Genomic DNA, 20,458 nt, shown 5'->3' with positions numbered 1-20,458 from the left:
CCTTCTGTGGAAATGAAGTTTTCATCAAAAGTAATTAGGGATATTATTTACTTAGATAGAGAGAATGATAGGAAATCTTAGATGGATAAAAACAAAATACCTCATCATACGAAGGTTTTAAGGATTTTGACATCACCAATACAAATGTAGGATAATACACAAAACAAGTAATGGAGGCATTAGATACCTTAAACACTCTAAACAACCTGACATTAATTCCTTTTATTATCTTTGTTTGCGACCAACATCCTTGACGCACCATTAGCACAGCCAAACATTAATATTCAACAGGATGTGACGTCAGAATATATCACATGATAACCATAATCCGGTTAAATACATTCAATTCACGATCGAAAAGTAAAAGCGCAGAGTGCCATCGGACGCGGGTACCGGGATGAAGAGGTTAATTAGTTTTCTTGGTTTTGCTTCCATGGTGAAATTATGTTATGGTAAGTTGTTAATACAAAGACATTATGATTAACTCACTTAGTGGTAAGTTGTTAATATGTGGTGGTAAGTGTTAATATAAAAAACACATTTAATTATTCATTTTGAAGTGGGTTGTCAATATGTTGTGGTAAGTTGTTAATATGTTGTGATAAGTTGTCAATACGTTGTGGTAAGTTGTTAATACGTTGTGGTAAGTTGTTAATATGTTGTGGTAATTTGTTAATATGTTTTGTAAGCTGTTAATATGTTGTGGTAAGTTGTTAATATGTTTTGTAAGTTGTTAATATGTTGTGGTAAGTTGTTGATATGTTTGGTAAGTTTTTGATATAAAGAAATTTTAATTAAATTATGTTGTGATAAAATGTTAAAATGTTGTGGTAAGTTGCTAATATGTTGTGGTAGTTGTTGATATGTTTTGGTAAGTTGTTAATATGTTGTGGTAGTTGTTAATATGTTGTGGTAATTTGTTAATTGGTTGCGATAAGTTGTTAATTTGTTGTGGTAATTTGTTAATTTGTTGTGGTAAGTTGGTAATATGTTTTGGTTAGCTGTTATTATGTTGTGGTAGTTGTTGATATGTTTGGTAAGTTGTTATATGTTGTGGTATTTTATGTTTTGTAAGTTGTTATATGTTGTGGTAAGTTGTTAATATGTTTTGTAAGTTGTTAATATGTTGTGGTAAGTTGTTGATATAAAGACAGTTTAATTAAATTATGTTGTGATAAAATGTTAAAATGTTGTGGTAAGTTGCTAATATGTTGTGGTAGTTGTTGATATGTTGTGGTAGTTTTTAATATGTTGTGGTAGTTGTTGATATGTTGTGGTAGTTTTTAATCTGTTGTGGTAATTTGTTAATTTGTTGTGGTAAGTTGGTAATATGTTTTGGTTAGCTGTTATTATGTTGTGGTAAGTTGGTAATTTGTTGCGATAAGTTGTTAATTTGTTGTGGTAATTTGTTAATTGGTTGCGATAAGTTGTTAATTTGTTGTGGTAATTTGTTAATTTGTTGTGGTAAGTTGGTAATATGTTTTGGTTAGCTGTTATTGTGTTGTGGTAGTTGTTATTTTGTTGTGATAAGTTGTTAATATGTTGTGGTAATTTGTTAATTTGTTGTGGTAAGGTGTTAATATGTTGTGGTAATTTGTTGATATGTTTTGGTGAGTTAATATGTTTTGGTAAGTTAATTTGTTGTGGTAAGTTGTTAATACGTGTTATAATCACTGTTAAATCTAACAAATCTCCTTGGATGTCTAATGGAATTCATAGACTTATTAGGAAACGGAAACGTGCACACAAAAGAGCCAAACGTGCAAAAGTCGTATATATTATTTTAACAATCTCTGTGGTACACGCAAGAAACCATCTAATGTCAATGTGAAGAGGTGGTAGAAAACTGATAGAAAACTGTTTCTACCACAATAGGTGGGTGTTATTCAACTCCCAAGGCGTGCAATAATCATTACAACTGTTGAATAACATTCAGTTTATACCACACGTGGAATAAAACCTAAATGTGTTTTGATTGGTTGACACGGTGACATTTGACCCGAACTGCAATTGTTATTAACGTCATCAATAATCGAATGACGTCACATCACCGGGCCCCGGCCGTCACTTATTTGCATACGCGAAATTAGACTTCGGCAAGTTCCCAATTGATTCAAGCCGATATCATTGTGGTAGAAACAGGTCACACGGCTCGTGATTTTTTTTTATATGGAATTTATTTCGCACTCGTAAGTTATTTATAAAACTTTTTTTTTTAACTTACTCGAGTGAGTTAAATTCCATATCCAACAACCACTCGTTGTGTAATCTCTATATACTCTTAATTACCAAATTATAGAAAATCCTAGACACCACCACGTCTTCACATTGACACTGTAGTTTCAGATGATTTCGAAAATGCTTCCTTGTTCAACAATTATTTTCTGTGCCCTATCAATTATTGATAACCCCAACTCTGACCTTCCAAACATTAATTAAGAATGTAAACACACTCTTTCTAATATACATATCACTGCTACTGGCATAAAAGGCGCTATATTAAATCTAGACTGTTCTAAAGCCATTGGCCCCGACCTTGTGAATCCTCGATTGTTTAAAGAATCTGTTGATATTATATGTAAGCCCCTAAGCACACTGTTTAACCTATCTCTAACATCTGGTATTTTCCCAACAGAATGGAAATCTGCTAATGTAACCCCTGTACATAAAAAGAAAATAAGTCTATATTAACAAACTATAGACCGATATCCTTATTATCTATTGTTGGAAATTAATGGAACGATGCATTTTAAAATATGTTTACAATTTGTTTTGCATGGCTACTCCCTACTATCTCCCACCCAATCTGGATTTAGACACGGCGACTCACCCGTTAATCAACTTCTTGCTATAACTCATGATATTTACTCTGCTTTAGACCATGGTAAAGAAATACGAATAGTTTTCTGTGATGTAAGCAAAGCCTTTGACCGCGTTTGGCATACGGGACTACTAAGTAAGCTTTCAAGTTTTGGAATTCGGGGTTCACTTCCAAAGTGACTCGAAAATTATCTTTACAATCGTAAACAAAGAGTTGTTATCAACGGAAAGTTTTCCAATTGGTCTGAAATTAAGGCCAGGGTTCCTATGGTTCGATATTGGGCCCCTTCTGTTTATCTTATTAATAAATAACATTGTGAAAGACATACGAGCCAATATAAGATTATTGCAGATGACACCTTTTTGTATGTCATTATCGACTCACCTAGGATCAGTGCAGTTGATTTGAATTTCGACCTAAGTAAAATTCATGAATGGTCAGCGAATTCGAATTGGTTGGTTAACTTCAATCCATACTCCTCTATACATGAACAATATTTTGCTTCCTGAGGTAAGTTCACATAGGCATCTTGGTTTGACGTTGTCCAACAATGGTGGTAGGACCGACCATATTAATTTGATCAAATCTAAGGTTTCACCAAAATTAAATATTTTATGCAAATTCAAATTGACTTTAGATCGTACTTCCGTTCAAACTCTGTGTTTTACTCTTATCCCCCCTATTTTTGAATTTGGAAACATTGTCTGGGATAACCTTACAAGAACTCTGACATTTTAGAAGATCTCTAATGAGAAGCAGCGCGTATAGTTACTTGCGGAACTAAACTCACAAGTACAGTAAAAATGTATCTTGAAACAGACTGGCTTCCCAAAAGCAAAGACGTAAATACCACAAAATTTTTCATATCCATAAAACGGTTAACAGCCTCCTTCCTCATTATCTACAAGAAATTTTTCCTCAGCGTAATAATAGCATCCATGAACACAATACTGGTGTTGGTAATAACTTTCGCCCGCCTCCTTGTCGCACAAGTCTGTACATGAAATCTTTTCTGTCGTATGTATTACTTTGTGGAATTCTTTGCCGGATGCAATAAAAGTGATCCGTCCATAACCAAGTTGAAAAGTCATTTAATGAACCAGGCAAAAAAAGTTCCATTTTATTTCATTAGCGGTAGTAGACTGGGTCAGATTCACCATGCTAGATTAAGGATGGTGTGCAGTCCACTAAAATTTTATCTATTTCATAAAAATCTTATAGATAGTCCTCTATGCACGTGTAATCAAGAAGATGAGACCAACGAACATTTCTTATTACGTTGTCCACTTTTCGCACAGTTTCGCTTACGTTGTTTTAGTGCTCTAAACTACCCCTTATCAACTGAAATACTACTCTTTGGTGATAACGAACTCACATATGATGATAATATTTTGATTTTTGCCAGTGTTCAAGAATTTATAATTACTTCTTAAAGATTTGAATGATTTTTTTATTGTCCAGTACACAGCTGTTACAGCAGGTTGTATATCTCATGTCATGGCATGGAATTCCTCTCTTATTTCTTCTTATCTTTTCATCTCTTCCCTTTTCTCAATTTCCCCATTTTTCATCTATACAATATTACATTGCTTATTTACCTATTATCCCACTTGCTGCCGTTTATTTAATGTGTCATAAAAAGAGACGGATTAATATAAGTTTCATACTTGTTTTCGATTCCCATTCAAATTATGATTGTGTATTGTATAGGTATGAATTGAATGAATAAAATAAAGTTTATATTAATATGTCATGGTAAATTGTTTAAAAAAAAAATGTTGTGGTATGTTAATACGTTGTGGTAAGTTATTAATATGTTGTGGTAAGTTTTGTTAATATGTTGTGGTAAGTTTTGTTAATATGTTGTGGTATGTTAATATGTTGTGGTAAGTTGTTAATATGTTGTTGTGAGTTAATATGTTGTGGTATGTTGATACGTTGTGGTAAGTTGTTCATATGTTGTTGTGAGTTAATATGTTGTGGTATGTTGATACGTTGTGGTAAGTTGTTCATATGTTGTTGTGAGTTAATATGTTGTGGTATGTTAATATGTTGTGGTAAGTTGTTCATATGTTGTTGTGAGTTAATATGTTGTGGTATGTTGATACGTTGTGGTAAGTTGTTCATATGTTGTTGTGAGTTAATATGTTGTGGTATGTTAATATGTTGTGGTAAGTTTTTAATATTTTGCGGTATTTTATATGTTATGGTAAGTTGTTAATATGTTTTGGTAAAATGTTAATATATAGAGGATATCTAACAGTGTCTTCAGTAATACCAAATATATTTCACGAGTGGGGCTAATATTTTGATATTTTTCACGAGTGCGCAGCACGAGTGAAAAATATCAAAATATTAGCCACACGAGTGAAATATATTTGGTATTACTGAAGACACTGTTAGATATTCTGTTTATTACATTTTTTATCAACGAAAAACCTACCCCGTATGCTAACTAGGCCTACAGCGATAATTTGTAAACAAAAAAAGTAGTTTCCCCTGTCCAGGTGCTGACATATATGTCAGGCTTTCTGATTGGTCAATTATTTTGGTATTTTCTAATCATTAGTGTGATTGGACAAATCAGCAAAAGTGATATTTTTCACTAGTGAAAAATATGATATTCAAGTGAAAAATATCACTTTTATAGAATGAATAATTTTTGATATTTCACTGGTAAAAATGTAATAAAAAGATATTTTAATTGAATTATTTTCGTTTAGTATTTTTTTTTTTTTATTTGCATTTCGAGTCTTATATATCGGATTCTCATACACATTTGGGTGTTACTTTATTTTACGATTGTAGTAGGATTACTCACGTCGATATTTTCATCAAACAGATAACAACACAATTTAGCATGTTTCGGCATACTGTCGATAGTAAAAAAAAAATGCAGATATTATACTTTATATGTGTTTTCAGGCCTATCTTAGAATACGTAGATGTCGTCTGGGACAATCTAAGTAACGAGTATAAATAAACTGAAATTAACCAGAAATCTGATAATTCCTTTTAAAAATATTTACTCAGTGTTGTTTTTGATGATGACTATACGTAGGTACTTATTTAGACGTCATCTTTTCTATGCATACTTTTATATGTAATGTTCCATTTATTTGAATAAAAGCAGTTTATGATAAACAGATATTATCAATTTTCAGCAAGATGTGATTTCAATCTGGTGACTGGACCCTACGGTGTAGCTGACCATGCAATCACAGCATCCTCTACGCACTCTAGTTGTCCTTTAAGCATGGCAAGATTAAACAGTCCTTCGGCCTGGTGTCCTATATACGTCAGAAACGGAGATTACCTCCAGGTATCATAACATGAAAAAATACTTATAAGTAATATAGAACACTGTTTGTATGTTATACTGACGTCGATATGTTATATAGAACACTGTTTGTATGTTATACTGACGTCGATATGTTATATAGAACACTGTTTGTATGTTATACTGACGTCGATATGTTATATAGAACACAGTGTGTATGTTATACTGACGTCGATATGTTATATAGAACACTGTTTGTATGTTATACTGACGTCGATATGTTATATAGAACACTGTTTGTATGTTATACTGACGTCGATATGTTATATAGAACACAGTGTGTATGTTATACTGACGTCGATATGTTATATAGAACACTGTTTGTATGTTATACTGACGTCGATATGTTATATAGAACACTGTTTGTATGTTATACTGACGTCGATATGTTATATAGAACACTGTTTGTATGTTATACTGACGTCGATATGTTATATAGAACACTGTTTGTATGTTATACTGACGTTGATATGTTATATAGAACACTGTTTGTATGTTATACTGACGTCGATATGTTATATAGAACACTGTTTGTATGTTATACTGACGTCGATATGTTATATAGAACACAGTGTGTATGTTATACTGACGTCGATATGTTATATAGAACACTGTGTGTATGTTATACTGACGTCGATATGTTATATAGAACACTGTTTGTATGTTATACTGACGTCGATATGTTATATAGAACACAGTGTGTATGTTATAATGACGTCGATATGTTATATAGAACACTGTTTGTATGTTATACTGACGTCGATATGTTATATAGAACACAGTGTGTATGTTATACTGACGTCGATATGTTATATAGAACACAGTGTGTATGTTATACTGACGTCGATATGTTATATAGAACACTGTTTGTATGTTATACTGACGTCGATATGTTATATAGAACACAGTGTGTATGTTATACTGACGTCGATATGTTATATAGAACACTGTTTGTATGTTATACTGACGTCGATATGTTATATAGAACACTGTTTGTATGTTATACTGACGTCGATATGTTATATAGAACACAGTGTGTATGTTATACTGACGTCGATATGTTATATAGAACACTGTTTGTATGTTATACTGACGTCGATATGTTATATAGAACACTGTTTGTATGTTATACTGACGTCGATATGTTATATAGAACACTGTTTGTATGTTATACTGACGTTGATATGTTATATAGAACACTGTTTGTATGTTATACTGACGTCGATATGTTATATAGAACACAGTGTGTATGTTATACTGACGTCGATATGTTATATAGAACACTGTTTGTATGTTATACTGACGTCGATATGTTATATAGAACACTGTTTGTATGTTATACTGACGTCGATATGTTATATAGAACACTGTTTGTATGTTATACTGACGTCGATATGTTATATAGAACACTGTTTGTATGTTATACTGACGTCGATATGTTATATAGAACACTGTTTGTATGTTATACTGACGTCGATATGTTATATAGAACACTGTTTGTATGTTATACTGACGTCGATATGTTATATAGAACACTGTTTGTATGTTATACTGACGTCGATATGTTATATAGAACACTGTTTGTATGTTATACTGACGTTGATATGTTATATAGAACACAGTGTGTATGTTATACTGACGTCGATATGTTATATAGAACACTGTTTGTATGTTATACTGACGTCGATATGTTATATAGAACACTGTTTGTATGTTAGACTGACGTCGATATGTTATATAGAACACTGTTTGTATGTTATACTGACGTCGATATGTTATATAGAACACTGTTTGTATGTTATACTGACGTCGATATGTTATATAGAACACAGTGTGTATGTTATACTGACGTCGATATGTTATATAGAACACTGTTTGTATGTTATACTGACGTCGATATGTTATATAGAACACTGTTTGTATGTTATACTGACGTCGATATGTTATATAGAACACAGTGTGTATGTTATACTGACGTCGATATGTTATATAGAACACAGTGTGTATGTTATACTGACGTCGATATGTTATATAGAACACTGTTTGTGTGTTATACTGACGTCGATATGTTATATAGAACACTGTTTGTATGTTATACTGACGTCGATATGTTATATAGAACACTGTTTGTATGTTATACTGACGTCGATATGTTATATAGAACACTGTTTGTATGTTATACTGACGTCGATATGTTATATAGAACACTGTTTGTATGTTATACTGACGTCGATATGTTATATAGAACACTGTTTGTATGTTATACTGACGTCGATATGTTATATAGAACACTGTTTGTATGTTATACTGACGTCGATATGTTATATAGAACACTGTTTGTATGTTATACTGACGTCGATATGTTATATAGAACACAGTGTGTATGTTATACTGACGTCGATATGTTATATAGAACACTGTTTGTATGTTATACTGACGTCGATATGTTATATAGAACACTGTTTGTATGTTATACTGACGTCGATATGTTATATAGAACACTGTTTGTATGTTATACTGACGTCGATATGTTATATAGAACACTGTTTGTATGTTATACTGACGTCGATATGTTATATAGAACACTGTTTGTATGTTATACTGACGTCGATATGTTATATAGAACACTGTTTGTATGTTATACTGACGTCGATATGTTATATAGAACACTGTTTGTATGTTATACTGACGTCGATATGTTATATAGAACACAGTGTGTATGTTATACTGACGTCGATATGTTATATAGAACACAGTGTGTATGTTATACTGACGTCGATATGTTATATAGAACACTGTTTGTATGTTATACTGACGTCGATATGTTATATAGAACACTGTTTGTATGTTATACTGACGTCGATATGTTATATAGAACACTGTTTGTATGTTATACTGACGTCGATATGTTATATAGAACACAGTGTGTATGTTATACTGACGTCGATATGTTATATAGAACACTGTTTGTATGTTATACTGACGTCGATATGTTATATAGAACACTGTTTGTATGTTATACTGACGTCGATATGTTATATAGAACACAGTGTGTATGTTATACTGACGTCGATATGTTATATAGAACACTGTTTGTATGTTATACTGACGTCGATATGTTATATAGAACACTGTTTGTATGTTATACTGACGTCGATATGTTATATAGAACACTGTTTGTATGTTATACTGACGTCGATATGTTATATAGAACACTGTTTGTATGTTATACTGACGTCGATATGTTATATAGAACACTGTTTGTATGTTATACTGACGTCGATATGTTATATAGAACACTGTTTGTATGTTATACTGACGTCGATATGTTATATAGAACACTGTTTGTATGTTATACTGACGTCGATATGTTATATAGAACACTGTTTGTATGTTATACTGACGTCGATATGTTATATAGAACACTGTTTGTATGTTATACTGACGTCGATATGTTATATAGAACACTGTTTGTATGTTATACTGACGTCGATATGTTATATAGAACACAGTGTGTATGTTATACTGGGCACTATTGACATGCAGTTATAAAAAGTTGTATGTTTTTCTCAGTAACTACCATAATCTGGATTGATATGATGTAATACGACCATGCCATATAAAATACTCGTCTAATAATACAATGACGACGTCACAAGGGAAAAAAATAAAATAAAAAGCTTTGCAAAAATGAGTTTTGGGAATCTAACAGTAGTGCAAATTCATTAAGGGATTTGGTTACTCTTCTGAAATGATTTAAATACTCGCGATATGCCAAATTAATAATCTCATATAACATTTAAACTCACTATTTTACATTGTTATTTACATCACCTCTGGGTTGCGAGTTCGAAACCTTCTGGGGCAGTTGCCAGGTACTGACCATAGGCCGGAGGTTTTTCTCGTGGTACTTTGGCTTTTCTCCACCTCCAAAACCTGGCACGTCCTTAAATGACCCTAGCTGTTAATATGACGTTAAAAAAAACATATTATTCTATACACAATGTAGATTAATTACTAACTATCTAAATGAATTTTGTTATAAAAAAATCGAGATATCCTGAGTAATCAGAGTTCGAGATAATGAGATTAGCATTTCATTACCTATTCTGGTGGTTGGTAAATCATTTCCAATTTCCCCACACAGGTGGAGTTCCTGACCATCTCCGTACTGACGGCAATACAGACTCGTGGACGGTCAAGCGTCGATCAATGGGTATCATTGTACAAAGTCAGTATCAGTCTGGACGGAATCAACTGGAGTTATATATTAAACTCTGCGGGCAATGTACAGGTAACACCTTATCCTACTAATAAATAAATAAATAGATAAATAAATAAATAGATAGATAAATTGCTAAATAAATACATTAATTAATTACAAAAATATCAACTTTATCAATATAATACGATAGAATACGAACGATAATTCCGGAAGGGTAATAGTCATCGGCTTCATCGACAACGCTCACCATTCAAACCCAGATAAAACCCAGATCAAATCCAGTTAAACCTAGATCAAACCCAGATCAAATCCAGTTAAACCTAGATCAAACCCGCATCAAATCCAGTTAAACCTACATCAAACCCGGATCAAATCCAGTTAAACCTACATCAAACCCGGATCAAATCCAGTTAAACCTAGATCAAACCCATATCAAATCCAGTTAAACCTAGATCAAACCCATATCAAATCCAGTTAAACCTAGATCAAACCCATATCAAATCCAGTTAAACCTAGATCAAACCCGGATCAAATCCAGTTAAACCTAGATCAAACCCATATCAAATCCAGTTAAACCTAGATCAAACCCGGATCAAATCCAGTTAAACCTAGATCAAACCCGGATCAAATCCAGTTAAACCTACATCAAACCCGGATCAAATCCAGTTAAACCTAGATCAAACCCGGATCAAATCCAGTTAAACCTAGATCAAACCCATATCAAATCCAGTTAAACCTAGATCAAACCCATATCAAATCCAGTTAAACCTAGATCAAACCCATATCAAATCCAGTTAAACCTAGATCAAACCCGGATCAAATCCAGTTAAACCTAGATCAAACCCGGATCAAATCCAGTTAAACCTACATCAAACCCGGATCAAATCCAGTTAAACCTAGATCAAACCCGGATCAAATCCAGTTAAACCTAGATCAAACCCATATCAAATCCAGTTAAACCTAGATCAAACCCATATCAAATCCAGTTAAACCTAGATCAAACCCATATCAAATCCAGTTAAACCTAGATCAAACCCGGATCAAATCCAGTTAAACCTAGATCAAACCCATATCAAATCCAGTTAAACCCAAACACATCTAGGTCGTAACACTGTTTTTAACTCTATAGAGTGTCATTGGATACGATTTTTGAATAAAATCTATAGCATTTTTTTCACCCAAAACAGTCTTTCTCTGACGGCTGTTGAAAATGGATATGCAATAAAAATATTACAAGGGATACACTTTTAGCAATGATATTGACATTTTCGTTGCAAAATTGTATTTTTGAAGCAGCATGTTGTACGCTATTTATCATGACTGGACATGTTCAGTAAAACGCATTTAACCAACTATTTCCACCTGTACCTTTCCTTTAAATAACTATTATATGTGTCCTATTAGGCTCGAGATTTCCTCACGACCTCCAACAACGGAGCTTTGCATATAGAACGTATACTTCACCAGCTAATGGTAATTCCATCGTTTTGACATATTTGAATAATTAATGTATGGATGAATAATGCATATTTAGTCATAATGTGTTTTATATATTAGAATCTACTAGATTTACGTCTTTCAGCAAATATTCTTAATTAATTGATTTATCTTAATTATCTTCCCATCTTCTTTAAAGGTGTTTCATGGGAATTTTGATAGAAACACAACCGTTTCCAACGAACTAGAGGGAAACGTCGTCGCCAAGTACATCCGGGTTATATCCGTCTCCGGACATTCCTATAGATCGATGAGACTTGAGGTACAAGGATGCCCCGTCAGGAAGATATCCAGTACGTCTTATTTACGCTATATTAGCGTGTACACGGTCGTTCTTATCTTATTTGCTTCATTAGCATATATGTAGATTAGATAATTAGTCTATAACTGAATATCTTTATTGGTTAATAGTGTAGTCGTATAGCTTTGCTTCTGTGATAATTACTTATTGTGATACTATTGGTAAATTAACCAATTTCTTTAAAAGACGACCCTCTGGAGGAATAGATTTTGCTAAACAAGTTTTATCTTCAGCAAATGAAGTTGATTAATGATATGATGTTTGCGGTATCGTATTCATCATTATTAACGGAATTATTTTTAATTGAAAGAAAAATAATTAGAATAAAAATAAATGAATAAATAAAACAAACGTGTTCGCGATATGTTTGTCATTAAGGTTTTTAACTTGACAAAAAATAGCCTTTTCACTTTAAGTTGATTATTAAAGTCATCTTTGGACACGTGCGGTCTACTCAACGGATATTACACTATACACGACATTCAATAAGTTAACATAGAGTGGTAACAATATAATCTGTCTTGATGTTTAATCTATAGAGACACCAGCGCTTTCAGGGACGTGATGAATAAAGATATGAATATTTATATAATAAACGTACAGAACATAATTACGTACAGAACATAATTACGTACAGAACATAATTACGGATTGTGCTGCTGTCGCTGTAGTTAGCTTAATACGGTGTTAGTAAAAATGTCCACGTGGTTTTCCCCCCGGGTATTCCGGTTTCCTCCCATAGCAAGACCATCGCACGCTTCCATACGGTCCAATAAGCGTGATTAATATAAGTTGATATAACCTGTTTCGCAATTGTGTTAAAATAAATAGTTTGCATTTATAAAGAAAGAGAAGTTTGAAATAAACCTTCACAACCACTCACCTCTCCAACCACTCACCTCCCCAACCATTCACCCGAACCACTCACCTCTCCAACCACTCACCTCCCCAACCACTCACCCGAACCACTCACCTCCCCAACCACTCACCTCCCCAACCACTCACCTCTCCAACCACTCACCTCCCCAACCATTCACCCGAACCACTCACCTCCCCAACCACTCACCTCCCCAACCACTCACCTCCCCAACAACTCACCTCCTCAACCACTCACCTCTCCAACTACTAACCTCCCCAACAACTCACCTCCTCAACCGCTCACTTCAACCACTCACCTCCCACAACCACTCACCTCCTCAACCACTCACCTCCCCAACCACTCACCTCCCCAACCACTCACCCGAACCACTCACCTCTCCAACTACTCACTTCAACAACCACTCACCTCCCCAACCACTCACCTCCCCAAACAATCTCACTCGAACCACTCACCTCCCCAACCACTCACCTCCTCAACCACTCACCTCCCCAACCACTCACTTCAACCACTCACCTCAACAACCACTCACACCCCTACCACTCACCTCTCAAAACCACTCACCTCCCCAACCACTCACCTCCCCAACCACTCACCCGAATCACTCACCTCCCCAACCACTCACTCGAACTTCTCACCTCCCCAACCACTCACCTCCCCAACCACTCACCTCCCCAACCACTCACCTCCAAAATCACTCACCTCCACAACCACTCACCTTCCCAACCACTCACCTCCACAACCACTCACCTCCCCAACCACTCACTTCAACCACTCACCTCAACAACCACTCACACCCCTACCACTCACCTCTCAAACCACTCACCTCCCGAACCACTCACCTCCACAACCACTCACCTTCCCAACCACTCACCTCCACAACCACTCACTTCAACCACTCACCTCAACAACCACTCACCTCCACAACCACTCACCTCCACAACCACTCACCTCCACAACCACTCACTTCAACCAATCACCTCAACAACCACTCACACCCCACCACTCACCTCTCAACCACTCCCTCCCAACCACTCACCTCCCCAACCACTCCCGAATCACTCACCTCCCCAACCACTCACCTCCCCAACCACTCACCTCGTCAACACCTCGCCTCCCAAACCACTCACCTCCCCAACCACTCACCACCTCACCCCCCAACCACTCACCCTCTACCACTCACCTCCCAACCCCTCACCAACCACTCCCCTCCAAACCCTCACCTTCAAGCAACCCCCTCCCCGCCCCAACCACTCCACCCTCCACTCACCTCCCAACCACTCACCTCCCCCCCACGCCCCAACCACTCACCGGCAACACCTCGCCTCCCAACCACCACCTCCCCAACACACGCACCGCCACACCTCCCTCCCAAACCTCACCTCTCCAACCACTCACCTCCCCAACCACTCACTTCAACCACTCACCTCCCCAACCAATCACCTCCACAACAACTCACCTCCTCAATCACTCACCTCTCCAACCACTCACCTCCCCAACCACTCACCTCCCCAACCACTGACCTCCTCAATCACTCACCTCTCCAACCGCTCACTTCAACCACTCACCTCCCCAACCACTCACCTCCCCAACCACTCACCTCCGACAACCACTCACCTCCTCAACCACTCACCTCCCCAACCACTCACCTCCCCAACCACTCACCCGAACCACTCACCTCTCCAACTACTCACTTCAACAACCACTCACCACCCCATCCACTCACCTCCCCAACCACTCACCTCCCCAAACAATCTCACTCGAACCACTCACCTTCCCAACCACTCACCTCCACAACCACTCACCTCCCCAACCACTCACTTCAACCACTCACCTCAACAACCACTCACACCCCTACCACTCACCTCTCAAACCACTCACCTCCCCAACCACTCACCTCCCAACCCTCACCCGAATCACTCACCTCCCCAACCACTCACCTCCCCAACCACTCACCCGAATCACTCACCTCCCCAACCACTCACCTCCCCAACCACTGACCTCCAAAATCACTCACCTCCACAACCACTCACCTTCCCAACCACTCACCTCCACAACCACTCACCTCTCCAACCACTCACTTCAACCACTCACCTCAACAACCACTCACACCCTACCACTCACCTCTCAAACCACTCACCTCCCCAACCACTCACCTCCCCAACCACTCACCTCCCCAACCACTCACCTCTCAAACCACTCACCTCCCCAACCACTCACTTCAACCAATCACCTCAACAACCACTCACACCCCTACCACTCACCTCTCAAACCACTCACCTCCCCAACCACTCACCTCCCCAACCACTCACCCGAATCACTCACCTCCCCAACCACTCACCTCCCCAACCACTCACCTCGTCAACACCTCGCCTCCCAAACCACTCACCTCCCCAACCACTCACCACCTCACTCACCTCCACAACCACTCACCTCTCCAACCACTCACCTCCCCAACCACTCACCCGAACCACTCACCTCCAAAACCACTCACTTCAATCACTCACCCTCCCCAATCACTCACCTCAACAACCACTCACACCCCTCCACTCACCTCTCAAACCACTCACCTCCCCAACCATTCTCACCTCCCCAACCACTCACCTCGTCAACACCTCGCCTCCCAAACCACTCACCTCCCCAACCACTCACCTCCACAACCACTCACCTCCTCAATCACTCACCTCTCCAACCACTCACCTCCCCAACCACTCACTTCAACCACTCACCTCCCCAACCACTCACCTCCACAACAACTCACCTCCCCAATCACTCACCTCTCCAACCACTCACCTCCCCAACCACTCACCTCCACAACCATTCACCTCCTCAATCACTCACCTCTCCAACCACTCACCTCCAATCACTCACCTCCCCAACCACTCACCTCCCAAACCACTCACCTCCCACAACCACTCACCTCCTCAACCACTCACCTCCCCAACCACTCACCTCCACAACCACTCACCTCTCCAACTACTCACTTCAACAACCACTCACCACCCCATCCACTCACCTCCCCAACCACTCACCTCCCCAAACAATCTCACTCGAACCACTCACCTTCCCAACCACTCACCTCCACAACCACTCACCTCCCAACCACTCACGAATCAAACCACTCACACTCAAACAAAACACTCACAACCCCTACCACCTGCACCTCTCAAAACCACTCACCTCCCAACCAACTCACCTCCCCACCACTCCACCCGAATCACTCACCCTGCCCCAACCCTCACCTCCCCAACGCACTCACTCCGAATCAATCACCTCACCCTCAACACCAACCACTCACCTCCACCCAAACCACTGACCTCCAAAATCACTCACCCCACAACCACTCAACCTTCCCAACCACTCCCCCCACTCCCTCCACAACCAAGCTCACCTCTCCAACCACGCACTTCAACCCTCACCTCAACAACACTCACAAACCCCAACCACTCAACCTCCACAACCACTCACCTCCCTAACCACTCACCTCCACAACCACTCACCTTCCCAACCCACTCACCTCCACAACCACTCACCTCCCCAACCACTCACTTCAACCACTCACCTCAACAACCACTCACCCCCTACCACTCACCCCAACCACTCACCTCCCCAACCACTCACCTCCCCAACTCACCTCCCCAACCCCTCGCCTCCCAACCACTCACCTCCCCAACCACTCACCAACTCTCAAACCTCCACCCCACTCACCTCTCAAAACCCCCCCTCCCACCATCCCCAACCACTCACCTCCCCAACCACCAACCACCTCCCCACTCACCTCACAACCACTCACTCTCACCCTCTCAAACCACTCCCCCCTCCCACTCCCCTACCACTCACCTCCAAAACACTCACCCCTCAAACCACTCAACCTCACCCAACCACTCACCTCCAAAACCACTCACTTCAATCACTCCCTCTCCTAAACCACTCACCCCCTCCACTCACTCACCATCCCCCCCCCCCCCCCCCCCCCCTCCCCCCCCCCCCACCCCCCCCCCCCCCACTCCCCCACCACCACCCCCTACACCCCCCCCCCCCCCCCCCCCCCCACCCACCAACCCCCACACCCCCCCCCCCCCCTCACAAACCCAACCCATACCCCCCCCCCCCCCCCACCCTCCCCACCCCCCCCCCCCCCCCCCCCCCCCCCCCCCCCAACCTCCCCCCACCAAACACCCTCCCCCCCCCCCCTCCCACGCACCTCCACCCCCCACCCCCCCCCACCCCCCCCCCCCCCCCCCCACCCACCCCCCCCACCCCCACCCCACCCCACCCCCCCCCTCCACCCCCCCCCCCCACCCCCCCACCCCCCCCCCCCCACCCCCCCCCCCCACCCCCCCCCCCACCCCCCCCCCCACCCCCCCCCCCCCCCCCCACCCCCCCCCCCAACCCCACCACCACCACCACCACCACCCCACCCACCACCACCCCCACCACCACCCATCCCAACCACTCACCCCCATACCCCACGGCCACCACACCACCCCTCCCTCCCCACCACCCCCCTCACCACCACCACTCACCCCCACACCCCTCACACTCCCAACCACCCCCCTACCCACCCCAACCACTCCCCCCAACCCTCACCCCCCAACACCACTCCCCCAATCCACCTCCCCAACTCACCCTCAACCAACCACTCCCCACCCCTCCACTCACCCTCAACCCACAACCACTCACCTCCACCACTCACCACCCCTCCCCCCCCCAACCACTCACCTCTCCAACCACTCACCTCCCCAACCACTCACCTCCCAACCACTCACCTCCACAACCACTCACCTCCTCAAACCCCTCACCTCCCAACCACCTCAACCATCCCCAACACCTCACCCTACCACTCACCTCTCAACCACTCACCTCCCAACCACTCACCTCCCCAACCACTCACCTCCCCAACCACTCACCTCCCCAACCACTCACCTCCCACAACCACTCACCTCCCCAACCCCCCACCTCCACAACCACTCACCTCCCCAACCACTCACCTCCCCAACCACTCACCCGAACCACTCACCTCCAAAACCACTCCAACCACTCCCTCCCAACACTCACCTCCCCACCACTCACCCCCCACGCACCGCCAACCACGTCACGCCTCCCCACTCACCTCCCAAACCACCACCATCAACCACCCCCAACACTACCCACCCCCAACCACTCACCCGCCCCCACCACTCACGCAACCCCAACCAATCCCCCCAACACTCACCTCCCCAACACTCACTCGTCCAACCACTCACACCCCACCACCACTCACCTCCCCCACCCACTCACCTCCCAAATCAACTCACCCTCCCTCCAACCACTCACCTCCTCAATCACTCACCTCTCCAACCACTCACCTCCTCATCACTCACCTCCTCACAACTCACCCCGTACCCCTCACCCCAACCACTCATACCTCTCCCCAACACTCACCTCACACACATCTCAATCACTCACCTCTCCAACCACTCACCTCCGCAACCAACTCATTTACCTCACCACTCACTCCCAACTCATCACCCTCCACAATCCAACTCACCTCTTTATATCGCCGTTAATTACAACATAACGCATAATCAGGATTACACTACTTTTCTTGGAATCAATCTTCACTCTCACCGGCTGACTCTCTAATGACCAAGTTAACTTTCACACCAACTACTAGTCGCCGATAACTTTCAGGGACTTTCCACCCAGTTAATACGGGGTTCACAATGTTCTACAGGGACGTATCTAACCAATACAATATTCTGTGTAACTACAAGGATACTAACTGACTGTTAATTCAACACGTAGTCTATGGTCTCAGCTAACTTCTGCCAGTGGTGATACAGGGACGGATAACTTCTAGAAGTCTAGTGGATCTTCGTAACAGGGGACGAGTCTAGTTTTTTTTAGTCTTTGAAAAAAATTTTGATTTAAAATGAATGTTTTCGTTTTTCAAAAAATTTTTTTGTTGTTTTTTTTGAAGCAGCATTTTGTACCTTTTTATCATGTGGAAATGTTGAAAAAACGCTTTTAAACCAAATATTTCCACCTGTCCCCTTTTTTTTAAAATAATATTTTATGTGTCCTTTTGGGCTCGAGTTCCTCACGACCCCCCAACAACGGGCTTTGCATATAGAACGTTACTTCACCGCTAATGGTAATTTCCATTTTTTTGACTTTTAAATAATTAAATGTATGGAGATATGCAATTTTTGTCATAATGTTTTTTATATTAAAATTTTACTAGATTCTCTTTCAGCAAATATTCTTAAAATTTGATTATTTTAATTATTTTCCCCCATCTTTTTAAAGGTGTTTCATGGAATTTTTGATAAAAACACAACCGTTTCCAACGAATAGAGGGAAACGTGTGCCCAAGACATGGGTTTATATCCGTCTGGAAAATTCCATAATCGATGGCTTGGGGTACAAGGATGCCCCTCGGGAAGATATAGTTTTCTTTTTTTACGCTATTTAGCGTTACACGGTCGTTCTTTCTTATTTGTTCTTTAGCATATATGTGATTGATAATTGTCTAAACGAATACTTTTTGGTTAATAGGTAGGATAGCTTTGCTTCTGTGAAAATTTACTTTTTTGTGATATTTTGGGTAAAATTAACCAATTTTTTTAAAAGACGCCCCTTTGGAGGAATTGATTTTGCAAAACAATTTTATCTTCAGCAAAGAAGTTGATTATGTATGATTTTTGCGGATCGTTTTATCATTTTTAAGGGAATTTTTTTTTAATTGAAAAAAAAAAAAATAGAAAAAAAATAAATTAATAAATAAAAAAAAACGTGTTCGCGATATGTTTGTCTTTTTTTTAACTACAAAAAAATGCCTTTTCACTTTAATTGATTTTTAAAAGTCATCTTGGACAGTGGGGTTTATAAACGGTTTTACACTAAACCCGCTTTCAATAATTTAAACATGAGGGGTAACAATAAAATTTTGTCTTGATGTTAATTAAGAGCACCAGGCTTTCAGGGCGTGAAAAAAAGTAAATTTTTTATATAAAAAAAGTAAAAACAAAATTACGTACAAAAATAATACGAAAAAAACTAAATTACGGTTTGTGGGTCGCTTGTAGTTAGTTTTAATACGGTGTTGAAAAAAAATGCCCACGTGGTTTCCCCCCCGGGTTTTTCCCGGTTTCCTCCCATAGCAAGACATCGCACGTTCCTACGGTCCAAAAAGCGTGTTAAATAAAATTTGATAAACCTTTTGAAAATTTTGTGAAAAATAAAAGTTTGCATTTAAAGAAAGAGAAGTTTGAAAAAAACCCTTTAAACCACTACCTCCCAAAACCATCACCCCCCCAAACCCCATTCACCGAACCACTACCTCCCAAACCACCCCCCAAACCCCCCGAACCACCCCCCCCCAACCCCCACCCCCCAACCCCCACCCCCCCCCA

The 20,458-nt window shown here is 40.4% G+C and overlaps 1 long non-coding RNA gene across 1 annotated transcript in view; it reads left to right on the top strand.

Annotated features, from left to right (window-relative positions):
• Positions 1-12,029: 12,029 nt before the first annotated feature.
• The window catches only part of LOC117316779, a 14,177-nt gene continuing 5,748 nt past the window's right edge, over positions 12,030-20,458 (top strand). The window contains exon 1 of the long non-coding RNA XR_004530000.1: positions 12,030-12,176. This is a non-coding gene — a long non-coding RNA (uncharacterized LOC117316779). The remainder of the gene's footprint in view (positions 12,177-20,458) is intronic.

This window comes from Pecten maximus, chromosome 18 (genome assembly GCF_902652985.1).
Source record: "Pecten maximus chromosome 18, xPecMax1.1, whole genome shotgun sequence".
NCBI lineage: Eukaryota > Metazoa > Mollusca > Bivalvia > Pectinida > Pectinidae > Pecten > Pecten maximus.
This window is presented reverse-complemented; position numbering and strand designations above follow the sequence as displayed.